Source organism: Sorghum bicolor, chromosome 7, assembly GCF_000003195.3.
Source record: "Sorghum bicolor cultivar BTx623 chromosome 7, Sorghum_bicolor_NCBIv3, whole genome shotgun sequence".
Lineage (NCBI taxonomy): Eukaryota > Viridiplantae > Streptophyta > Magnoliopsida > Poales > Poaceae > Sorghum > Sorghum bicolor.
The window spans coordinates 7,431,313-7,444,664 of record NC_012876.2 but is presented as its reverse complement, the minus strand read 5'-3'; positions in this window follow the sequence as shown (position 1 = coordinate 7,444,664).

The window sequence follows — 13,352 nt, the reverse complement described above, 5'->3', positions numbered from 1 at the left end:
AAGCTTTAGAGTTGGAGTCCACTAAGGAAGAAGGATTTCCCCTTCTCACCCAGCCAGCACCAAAAGAAGACAGTGACCCACCTCTTAGTCCAAAAGAAGAACCACAAATGCCGGAAGCGTGATCCTCCTCAACACCAAGGGAATGAAGCCGTTCTGTCCGAAGAAGTTGAAGAATAGTAGCACCTAGTTCCTCCTTATGTCTTAGGGAAGTGAAGTTTACTTCACTTTTGTTCAACCCCCAAAGTAGATGAACCGTATTGTAGTACGCTTATTTCCTCCATTACTATGTTGTAAACCGCCCTCTTATTCAAAATATATATTTGTGCTTGTTGGTTGTGCTAAATAATTGAGTGCTCTATGTTGTTCCCTTACGGGATAGCAAGTCTTAAGACTTGCACCTTTTTAAAATATAACGCCTTAACAAAAAAACAACATCACTCAATAGATCTAACTCTTATCTAATGCTTTCTCATCTTAACCAACAGATGCCTCCCAAACCAGCTACCCGCTCTCAACCAAGTGGTCGTGCAGCTAGTAGACAAAGCCAAAATCCAAATGGAAATCAAGCCAATGCAAATGTGGATGGTATTCATGAAGATGAAGTGAGTCAGACTAGGAACCATAATGAAGGAGATGACTTGCCCCCTCCTCCAGTAATTGACTTGGCACAAGTCATGGCAACTCAGACTCGCCTTCTGGAGACCTTGGCTCAAGGCATGAACCGCCCTAGGAACAACCATGGAGCCGGAGTCCAAGACAAGATGACTGAGTTCATGAGGCTTAAGCCACCCACCTTTACTGGATCTGACAACCCCATGGAAGCAGATGATTGGCTTAAGGTGATTGAAAGAAAGTTGGACACAATCCACTGTGATGGAAGGGATAGAGTTCTGCTAGCATCTCATCAGCTGACAGGAATTGCCCTTTCTTGGTGGGAAGCCTATAGTGGAGCTGTGGACAATGCAAACACTATCACATGGGAAGAATTTGTGGATGAATTCCGCCGGTACCACATTCCAGATGGGATCATGAAGCTGAAAGCTGATGAATTTCGCAACTTGAAGCAAGGAAATAAAACCCTGAGTGAATACATCTTCCAATTCACTGAGTTGTCTCGCTATGCCCCAGAATTGGTCAACACTGATGCCAAGAAGCAGACAAAGTTCATAGAAGGATTGACCTGTGAGCTCAGAACCCTCATGACCCCACAGATCTATCCAGACTTCAACACCTTGATGAACAGGACCATTCTGACTGATGTGGCCAAGACTGAAGAAAGGAAGGAAAACAAGCGCAAGTTTCTGGAGCGCAAGGTTCAAGATGGTGCTAGATCCCAGAGGCTGAAAACCTTTAGCCAACCGAGCCAGCGGACTCAAGCCCCAATGCAGTTTCGCTCTCCTGCTAGTATCTCCAATAACCAAATGCAGACATCATATCAGCCCAAGACAACCTATCAGAATCAAACTTATGGCAAGACTCAACAGAACAGCACTAGTCAAGTCACAAACAATGTCAGAACTTGCTTTAATTGCCATGAGACTGGACACTACATCGCCAACTGTCCCTACAAGAACAACCCACCAGCAGTATCCACTCAGTCCCACACTGTTAATGGACCAAGACCTGCAGTGTCTGGAGTCAACCGTGGTTTCCCTCGCAACAATAGCAACACCAACAATAATAGCCAGATGATGAAGCAACCTCAACAATCCTATGGTAGAGCCCGTGTCAACCATATTCATGCTCAAGATGCTCAGACTGCTTCAGGAGTGGTACTTGGTGAGTTCTTAGTCGATTCAGTACTTGCAACAGTATTATTTGATTCTGGAGCATCACATTCATTCATATCATCAAGTTTTGTTGAGAAGCATCAAATACCCACAGTACTACTAAAGTTACCCCTAATAACCCGAACACCTGGGTCTGACATCAAATGTCATCTAGGTTGTTCAAATGTAAGGATCATTCTAAGTGGGGTAGTTTTCTTAGGAGACTTAGTAGTGCTCAAGTCCAAAGGAATAGATGTTATCCTTGGAATGGATTGGTTAACCAGACACAATGGAATTATTAGTTGTGCAACCAAGGAAGTATCATTAGTTAACCATGAAGGGATTAAAGTGAAATGCCAAACCCGAGGGTCTAAAGTTAATCCAATGGTCTTCAACTTGGATGCAAGGACCATAGAGGAAGTACCAATAGTGCAAGAATACCCTGATGTATTCCCTGAGGAACTACCTGGGATGCCACCAGACAGGGATATAGAGTTCAACATTGATCTTATCCCCGGGACTGCCCCCATAGCCAAGAGACCTTACAGAATGGCTCCAGCAGAGTTAGGTAAACTGAAAGAGCAGCTAAGAGAATTGCAGCAGAAAGGCTATATTAGACCTAGTTCTTCACCATGGGGAGCCCCAGTTTTGTTTGTGAAGAAGAAAGATGGAGGTATGAGGATGTGTGTGGATTATAGGTCCCTAAATGAAGTCACCATCAAGAATAAGTATCCCCTGCCAAGGATAGATGATCTTTTTGATCAGCTTAAAGGAGCCAAGTATTTCTCTAAGATTGATTTGAGATCAGGTTATCACCAGCTCAAGATCAAGAATAGTGATGTTCCCAAGACAGCCTTTGTAACCAGATATGGACAATATGAGTTTACAGTGATGTCCTTTGGATTAACCAATGCCCCTGCCTATTTCATGAACCTCATGAATAAGGTATTCATGGAAGAGTTAGATAAGTTTGTTGTAGTCTTCATTGATGACATACTTATCTACTCTAAGAGTGCTGAAGAACATGGGCAACACTTGAGAGTAGTGTTGGAAAAGCTAAGAAGACACAAGTTGTTTGCTAAATTAAGCAAAAGTGTGAATTTTGGCTTGAGAAGGTTGCATTTCTAGGCCATATCTTGACAGCTGAAGGAGTTGCAGTTGACCCTGAGAAAGTAGAAGCTGTCTCCCATTGGCAGCAACCCACCAATGTGAGTGAGGTTAGAAGTTTTCTTGGATTAGCTGGATATTATCGAAGGTTTATAGAAGGATTTTCCAAGATAGCCAGACCCATGACAGAGCTTCTTAGGAAGGATAAGAAATTCACTTGGACATAATCATGTGAGAAGAGTTTCCAAGAGTTGAAGAAGAGACTAACAACAGCACCAGTGTTAACCTTGCCAGACATTCACCAAGATTTCATCATATACTGTGATGCCTCAAGACAAGGTTTAGGATGTGTTCTCATGCAAGGAGGAAAAGTGGTTGCTTATGCATCTCGTCAGCTTAGACCTCATGAGCAAAATTACCCTACCCATGATTTAGAGTTAGCAGCTATAGTGCATGCTCTCAAGATTTGGAGACACTACCTCATTGGAAACAAGTGTGAAATCTACACTGATCACAAGAGTTTGAAGTACATCTTCACACAGTCAGACTTGAACCTAAGGCAAAGAAGATGGTTGGAATTAATCAAGGACTACAACCTTGAGATTTATTACCACCCAGGAAAGGCCAACGTGGTAGCAGATGCCCTAAGCAGAAGGTCATATGGTCAGCAGTTGGTGCCTAAGAACACTCACCTACAAGAAGAGATAGCACAGTTGAACATGCATATAGTACGTCAACCTCAAAATGGCAGTCTGATGGTGCAGCCAACTCTTGTGGAAGAAATCAAACAGATGCAACATAAGGATAAGGATCTGATGAAGATTCGTGAGCAAACTGGAGAAAATAAAGCTCCATACTTTAGAGTGGATAACAAAGGAGTATTGTGGTATAAAAACAGGATTTGTGTGCCCAAGGAGGGAAAGTTTCAAGAATTAATCCTTGATGAAGCCCATAACTCAGCTTATTCTATCCACCCTGGTGCCACCAAGATGTACATGGACCTAAAAGAAAGATATTGGTGGAATGGCATGAAAGCTGATGTGGCACGATTTGTTGCACAATGTGATGTTTGCCAAAGGGTTAAAGCGGAGCATCAGAAACCAGCAGGCTTGCTCCAGCCATTGCCTATTCCTGTTTGGAAATGGGATGAGATAGGCATGGATTTTGTGAATGGATTACCCAAAACTCTGAAAGGAAATGATTCAATATGGGTAATAGTGGACCGCCTTACCAAGGTTGCTCACTTCATACCTGTGCGCACCAAATATAGTGGAGACAAGGTAGCCCAGTTATATGTGGATAACATAGTCAAATTGCATGGTGTGCCAAGTAGGATTGTATCTGACCGAGGTACCCAATTTACCTCTAAGTTCTGGAAAAGTTTGCATGAAGCTATGGGAACCAAGCTAGATTTTAGCTCAGCTTATCATCCTCAAACAGATGGCCAGACTGAAAGAGTAAATCAGATTATGGAAGATATGCTAAGAGCATGTGTGCTCACATATGGTAAAGATTGGGAGAAAAGCCTAACTTATGCAGAGTTCTCCTATAATAACAGTTACCAAGCTAGTTTGGGCATGTCACCTTTTGAGTCCCTGTATGGAAGAAAATGTAGAACCCCATTGATGTGGTCAGAAGTTGGAGAACGAACCTTGCTTGGACCAGCCCTTATAAAAGAAGCAGAAGATCGTGTAGCTGAAATCAGAGAAAAATTGAAAGAGGCACAATCACGTCAAAAGAGCTATTCTGATAAAAGAAGGCGGGAGTTAAGTTTTGCAGTTGGAGATTTTGTGTATGTCAAAGTCTCTCCTATTCGAGGAACTCGAAGGTTCCAAGTCAGAGGCAAGCTAGCACCTCGGTATATTGGACCATATCAAGTATTACAGAGGATTGGTGTTGTAGCCTATCGTATTCGGCTACCTGAAGAAATGTCAGATATACACAATGTGTTTCATGTCTCCCAATTGAAGAAATGTCTTAGAGTACCAGAGGAGCAAATATCGCCAGACACAGTTGATTTACAAGACGACCTAAGATATCAAGAAGTGCCGATAAAAATCCTAGATACAGTCACCAAGCAAACTCGAACGACAACAGTCCGAATTTGTCGTGTTCAGTGGAGTAGACACACTGAAGCAGAAGCAACATGGGAAAGAGAAGATGCTCTGAGAAAAGAGTTTCCCCATCTATTTAGGACCCAGCCGAATCTCGAGGACGAGATTCCTTTTAAGTGGGGTAGGTTTGTAACATCCAAAAATTCACATTCGAAAATCACTCGCATTAAAAATTATTTTCAAAATATATTTCAAAAACTATAAAATAATTTGAGCTCTATAGTATCTCCATCCATATTTTTCGCGCACAAATAATAGCAAGTACCAGCAAGCTTACATGCGAGAAAACATAGCAGTGCACCTACACGAATATATATCTCATGCATGCATGCAGGACATGCCACCGACCATTTGCATGCACCTGCATGCAAGGACACGGTGATTAGGCACCGTCCATTTGCATGCAACGTGCATGCAAATGGGACATCGTCCTTCGTATGAAATTAGGCACCGACCATGCGCTACAGTAGCATTTTTAATGGCACGCAGCTGAGCGCTTTGGCCTATAAAAAGCCAGCCTCGGGTGCTCACTCTCACCACCCGAGAAACACGTTCACTCACTCGCTCACTCGCTCTCACTTCGCGTATACTGTATACGGCCATACGCAGAAGCCGAGCTCGACTGTCGTCGCAAGACGAGGTGAGCAGCTCATGAGCATCTCCTTGCTCTTCTCTGTCTTTCTGTAGTATTTTTCTGTATTTTTCCATGTATTTGGCTGTACCGGTTCACTGCCAAGAACTCCACGAATAGAGTCATGACATACAGAAGAGTTCTAATGACCCCTGCTAATTTCTCTCTAACCATGCATGTGTGGGCCAAGCATTAACTCCAAATAGTACATGCATGCATGCAACATGCACTACCAGCCAAACAAATGCCCACGTGAAGCATCCATTCCTTAATCATCGTTAGCCTTTTTCGCATGATTAAATTCCGGCCATTTCACAAATGCCACATGCTAACTCTGATTTTAATAATTCTTTTTCCTAAATTCATCTAAAATCATGATCTACCTCCCATATTAATTTCATGATTTTTGGAGCTCATTTGAATTTATATGATTATTTATCTGTGCCTATTGTCTGTGTCGTTCGTCGCGTATTTTAGTTGACGGAGTGAACGAGCCGGAAAACGAGAACGTTGGAGACGAGTACCGCGAGTTTGACGCCGAGGACCCGGACTGTCAGCAGGAGTTTGCCGAGGACGCCGACGGAGGCAAGTCCAACCGATCCCCTTTGATGCATATTGATCCTATTTTTAAACACAACCCGTAGAAGCCGTTTTAAATATTGCATGTACGATATATGTACGAAGTATTTTCGCTGCTTAGTTAAAACCTGTTGAATAGCCATCCTTGAATTGATATTACCCGGTAATTATCTTGTTCGAACCTAGGAACAAAATAATATGCTATGACAGAAATATTATTATTTAGTATGCTTAGGACTTGTTACTCATTCTGGATACTCATAGTTGTATTTTATCAAATATAATGATTTTAAAAGTAAAAGGTGTGAGTGGTGAAAATAAATTGTGGGTATTGTGAAAGGGTTAATGAACAAGTTATAAATGTGATTACTATGGACATGGGGCGGATGGGATCTCTTTTGGGATGTCCTGGTGTTGTGGCTTATACCTTGCGGGGTTAAGCGTGAAGATATCCGCCTTGTCTCGATTAAGGACTGAGTTGATGATTCATCTTGCCTAACTCATTTATCGTACAACCACTCGCCTTGCATGGGAAAGGCTTAGTCTAAATCCCTCTAGTTAGTATGGCAATCACCTGGAGGCAGGTGTGCAACGGGACACTAAGTGATGTATGTGAAATTGTGGAAATATATGAAAAGAGCTTTGTGAATTATTATGGTATCATGAGATGTGGCCTTAGTGTTCCCGTGGTGAGCGCCATTACTTAGCTATGGAGGGTAATGACTTTGATGGATCTGTGCTTGCACGACGGTGTAAGTTATGGTATCCTACTTGTGGGAAAAGTGTACAACCTCTGCAGAGTGTAAATCTATCTGGATAGCCGTGTCCGCGGTCTCGGACGGGTTATGGTTTGGTTTCAACAACTAGATGGGATGGGATGAGTGAAAATATGAGAGTGAGTGTGATTTTAGAAATAAATGGTTGACTGCCATTGTGTTGTGGGAACAAGGGTTCAACAACACTTAAAATTGTGATCAAACCCCCATTTTCAGAAATACTATCATATGTGGAAAAAGAGGTCTTTTACAACAGTATTTGTGAAATGAAACCTTGCATGTGTAAAAAGATAGCTTTATGCAAATAAAACTAAGCCTCATCCTTGATTTATCCATATGCATATATACTGTTATCCCCTTCCGTAGGGTAAGGTTGGATTTGCTGAGTACTTTGTACTCACCCTTGCTTTATTAAACAGAGGAAGATCCGGACTTCGATCCCGAAGTGGCGTTCGAGTAAGGTCGTGTCTGCACCCAACTAAGCCTGTGGCATTGGGACTCGTCAGATGTTCGATGGCGATATCGTTTGTTTCTAGGTCCTTTGGACCTGTGTTGTATTTTGGTGTCTTATTATTATAGCGTGCCTTCCTTGTCCACGCTTTCCAAGACTACTGCGCTGAAACTTATCTGATGTAATAAATGTGTTACTAGCCTCCTGGGACTAGTATTGTATCACATTTGAGTTCCTGGTTTACCAGGGGCGCTTCAGTTACATATGCAATATGAGAGTGAAACAACTTATTGGCGATAAAGGTACCAATAGATGGAACTTAGTGTTGAAACCAACCTTGGATTAAGAGACTTGGTACAAGAAATTTAAAAGACTATGATGTGTAGCATCTAAAAACGATAGGAGAAGTAGTCTCTAGTATCCCCCAATAAATCTCATTTTAAGGGGGGTAGATTTCCCTGTCAGTCCTATGCTTATGAGAACTCCAAGCATAGATGTGATCTTGGGTTTGGATTGGATGAAGAAATATACTACGGAGATGGAGTGTGAAGAGAAAGTAGTAGTTGTGAATAAATTTCCAGATGATTTTTTTTCGGATAAGTTGCCAGGTATGCTTCTTGACCGGAGACATTGAATTAAATATTATCAAATTACCACCTGATACTGCACCTATAGCTAAAAGGCCTCACGGAATGGGGATAAATGAGTTAGATGTCACACCCAAATTTAAGGATAAATTTGAGTACAATAATCTCATGTGCGCCCCAGGAATAGTCGCGCACACAAGTCGACAAATTACAAATGTATCATCACAAGTGTCTTACAAAACGTTATTACAACACAAATATATCAAAGTCTGCGACAAACGGAAAATAAACTCATAACTAGCTATGGTAAGATAACTCCAACACAGGGACGACCGACTGGGGGATCGCCAACCTAGAAGTCCTCCGGAAATTCCTCGTAATAGCTGTCATCTGTTACCCATCCGGGATTTTTGTCCAAAAGAAATAAAAAGACAAGCGTGAGTACATCTCGTACTCCGCAAGCATAACATAGGAATTTATGCGGCTCAAAAAGGTCAGACACTGGCTACTGCAGTTAGCATTTTAATTGGTCAATGTTTTAATCCTATTTAATCATCAATTATGCTTAAGCTTCCAATTAGCCCAAATGAGTACATGATAATAACACCGTTAACCTTCACGGCTAACACCATCACCATCACGGTTAAACCACATTAATCATCACGATCAATGCGTCAGCGTTTCATTAGTTATTTCCCATAACCATCCACACCCAACTATTCCGTAAGGGTCCAAGGCCGCTCATGTTCGAGAGCACGGCTAGTATACCAATTTGATCAAACTCTGCGCAGAGGTGTGCACTTTTCCCGTAAGTCGTGTTACCCATATGCCCGGGGTTTGCAAGACCCACTAACACTGCCAAGGTGAGCGGGCAGGGAACACTATGAAGCCTTCCATAGGCCACGTCTAACCAGTTAGGGCCGCGAGGTTTCCTCGGCAGGCAGATATAGAGAACCCCCCTTTCTTATGGCACATTTCCATCACGGCTATACACATAGGAACAGAAGCAGTTCTATACCCAAAGTGGCAAGCCCCTCTTGCGCCCTTTCGGGTAACCTCTAACCAGCTAGATGAGATCCTATTACTGAGCTAAAGTTAGAGCCATATAACCATCACGGTTGCACTGTAAGTCCCGGATTGTCGCTTACAGAGAAGTCCTTACGGAGGGTCTAGGTCAACCCGACCGAAGTCAATTGCACCATAGCCCTTTTTCCCAATATTTATCATCATATTTATTAAAGTCAGAGTGATAATAAAGTCTCAATTAATTAGAGCACTAGCAAAGCTACCCACATGCATTCTTCCCATAGGTGTCATAAGTGTTTAGTCAGGTAGCTAGGATGTCCTTAGGGTTATCAAAATTAGACACATGCAAATGCGTAATTAATTAAGTGAATAGGTGTACAAGGGAAACCCATGTTATACTTGCCTTCGGTGAAGGGGAACTGCTGCTGGTCCTGCTGCTCCTCGAAGTGAAATGGATCACAAACGGACACGTCACCGTCTGCGCTCGATCGGTACCACACAACAACACGCATCCAGGTTCATTCATACAAGCAAACAATCATTTAATTAGAACAGTACACCAACAGATCAAAAATGAAATAAAATATTTAAAAACAGAACCTACGTTTCGCTACGATCACATAGATACGAAGATCACGAAATTCGGAGCTAAAACGACCAAGTTACGACTTATCGGCGATTTCCTATAGGCAATTAATTAATTAAACCTAACCCTGAAAATAAAAAGTTGCAAACTACAAAAACAGTGGTATTATCATGTAGATAATTTAATTACGAACCTAACGCAATTTGAACGGGTCAATTCGGAGCTATAACGAATATTTTATGGCCAAAACAAGTTCAGTGGCAATTCTGTAATTTCCCGAAAGCGTATTTTGATCTAATCGACGGAAAATACGCTTTCCAAAAAGACAAAGCGTAGTTTACGAATTGCGCTAAGGACTGTGGCTCAAATACTAAATCCCAGGGGGACTCTTTAGCAAAACTGACCCGCGAAGGGGTACGGGGCTCACTGGGCCGTCAGATTAGTGATCTACGGCTCGGATTTAATCTGGAGGGGAGAGAGGGAAGGGCTCGCCGGCCGGCCGGCCGGAGCAAGGCCTCCGCGGCGGCGCCATGGCCGGGAGATCGCCGAAGAAGGAGAAAACGTCCTTTGGTGGACAAAACTTCGATCCAAGAGCACGGGAGGCCACAGGAGCTCACCGCGAACCCGAAGACGCCCGGAACAAGGACTAGGACGGATCGACTTCGGCTGACCACGCGAAACGGCGGCGAGGATTCTCCTGAGCACACACAGCGGCAGCTAGAGAGAAAACCGAGGTGGGAAAAATAAGAAGAAGAATCTAGGCGACTTCGCGGGACTAAAAAGGAGCTCGGCAAGGGGATTACGGGGAAGAAAACTTGGCCAATCGAATCTTCCACCGCGGCGGCGAACTCGGCGGCGCTCGGTGCTCCCAGGCGAGAAGGTGAGCAGGGAAACGAATGGGGCGCGGGGTGCGGTTCAAGCTCGGCGCGGGCGCTATCCTTTTCAAGCCGAACGCGGGGGAAGAGGGGAAGATCGTGGGCGCGGGCTTCGGCCTTGCGGTTTCCAAACCGAGAGAGAGAGGAAGGAGCGGGGCGTTGGTTTGGGGAAGGAGGAGCTGACAGGCGGGCCCGGCCTGTCAGCGGGGAGAGAGAGGGGAAGGGAGAGGGGGGCGGCTGGGCCGCGGCCCAGGAAGGAGAGGGCGCGCGCGGGGGGGTTTTTGGGCCGAGAGGCCGAAATGGAGAGAAAGGGGGAGAAAGAAATTCCTTTTCCTTTTCTTTTTCTCAAACAAATTTTCAATGCATTTCCCAAATGGATTTTTAATCAATTTGATTTTCAAAACACTCATCACATAAAAGAATGCCCCAGCATGAATGCAACATAAAGTTTTCTCTAGGCTTATATTAAATTTTAATTTCTCCAAATTTATTTATTTTCCTACATTGAAAATGCTCACAAAATAAATTCATTTAAATTCATTTCATCTATTTAAAAGAAACAGAATTTTTGGGTGTTACAATTCTACCCCCCTTAAAAATAATCTTGTCCTCGAGATTGAGACGATGCTTACTCAAAGAGATATGGATAAGACTGTCTCAGCTCATCTTCTCTTTCCCAAGTGGCTTCTTCTTCTTTATATCGGTGCCACTGCACTTTGCACATCTTTATAACCCGACTCCGGGTGACTCTTTCTGCTGTTTCTAAGATCTTGATTGGATATTCCTCATAAGTTAGATCTCCTTCAACTGTGAGTTCCTCCAATGGAATTTGTTCCTCAGGCACTCGCAAACATTTCTTCAGTTGTGACACATGGAACACATCGTGAATACCCGACATACTCGCAGGCAACTCTAACTGATAGGCCACTTCTCCACGTCTCCTAAGAATTCTGAACGGTCCAACGTACCTCGGTGCCAATTTTCCCTTCTTATTAAACCTCCTGACACTTCTCATAGGTGACACCTTCAAATACACATAGTCGCCTATCTCGAATGCCAATTCTCTTCTTCTAGTTTCCGCATAACTCTTTTGTCGAGACTGAGCTACTCTCAAGTTGTCCCGTATTTTCCGCACTTTTTCCTCTGCATCTCTAAGAACATCAGGTCCAAATACTTGACTCTCACCAGTCTGATTCCAAAACAGAGGTGTTCTACATTTCCGCCCATACAATGCTTCGAACGGTGCCATATCGAGACTTTTCTGGTAACTATTATTATATGAGAATTCAGCATATGGTAAACTAGTGTCCCAGCTGGTACCATACTGTAACGCACATGCTCTCAACATGTCTTCTAGAATCTGATTTACTCTTTCAGTCTGCCCATCGGTTTGGGGATGATACGCGGAACTAAAGTTCAACTTTGTTCCCAATGATTCATGTACTTTATGCCAAAACTGAGATGTGAACTGTGTACCCCGATCAGACACGATCTTCTTCGGAACTCCGTGCAGACTCACGATTCTATCCATATATAACTTTGCCAGCTTTGCACCATCATAGTTGGTCTTAACGGGCAAAAAGTGAGCAACTTTAGTGAGTCGATCCACTATTACCCAAATTGAATCATACCCACGCTGAGTGCGGGGCAACCCAGTGATGAAATCCATACCTACTTCTTCCCATTTCCATTCAGGCACTTGCATTGGTTGCAAGAACCCTACAGGTCTTTGGTGCTCGGCTTTCACCCTCTGACAAGTATCACATAACGCTACATACTCTGCCACATCTCTCTTTAATCCATACCACCAGTATTTTTCTTTAAGATCTAGATACATCTTGGTGCTTCCGGGGTGAATTGAATATGCAGAGTCATGTGCTTCACGCAGGATTGCATCTCGGATGGATTTCACTTCTGGCACACATATTCTCTTCCCAAACTATAGTGTACCATTTTCATCTAACTTGAAACCCGGTGCTTTTCCAAGCACTACATTCTCTGAAATTTCCTTTAGTTTCTCATCTTCCAACTGACCTTTGCGGATTTCTTGCTCTAAGGTGGGCTCCAACTCCAATTCAACAGTGTTGTTCACTAAACCCAAATTGAGATGCTCTATTTCAGCTAGCAACTCTGTGGGAATGAAGGTCAATTGCAGCCCATTGGCATAGCTCTTTCGGCTAAGTGCATCGGCAACAACGTTTGCCTTCCCGGGATGGTAATGCACTTCCAGGTCATAATCCTTTATTAATTCTAGCTAGCGGCGTTGCCTTAGGTTCAGGTCTGACTGTGTGAAAATATACTTTAGACTTTTGTGATCCGTATAAATATCACACTTGTGTCCAATTAGATAATGCCTCCAAATCTTTAGAGCGTGAACCACGGCAGCTAGCTCCAAATCATGAGTAGGATAGTTCAGCTCATGTTTTCTCAACTGCCTGGATGCGTACGCCACTACTCTTCCTTCTTGCATAAGCACATATCCAAGGCCTAGGCGAGATGCATCGCAATAAATAGAGAAGGTTTTACTCAGATCTGGTAAGATCAACACTGGGGCTGTGGTCAACCTTTTCTTTAGCTCCTCAAAATTTTCTTGGCACTTATCTGACCAAATAAATTTGGCACTCTTCTCTAGTAGGGCTGTCATAGGCTTTGCTAACTTGGAGAATCCTTTAATAAATCTCCTATAATAACCAGCTAGTCCCAGAAAGCTACGGATCTCACTAGTATTAGTTGGAGGCTTCCAATTTAGCACATCCCGCACTCTGCTGGGGTCTACGGCTATTCCACCGTTAGAGACCACATGTCCCAAAAATGAGACCTCATCCAACCAAAACTCGCATTTGCTTTTCTT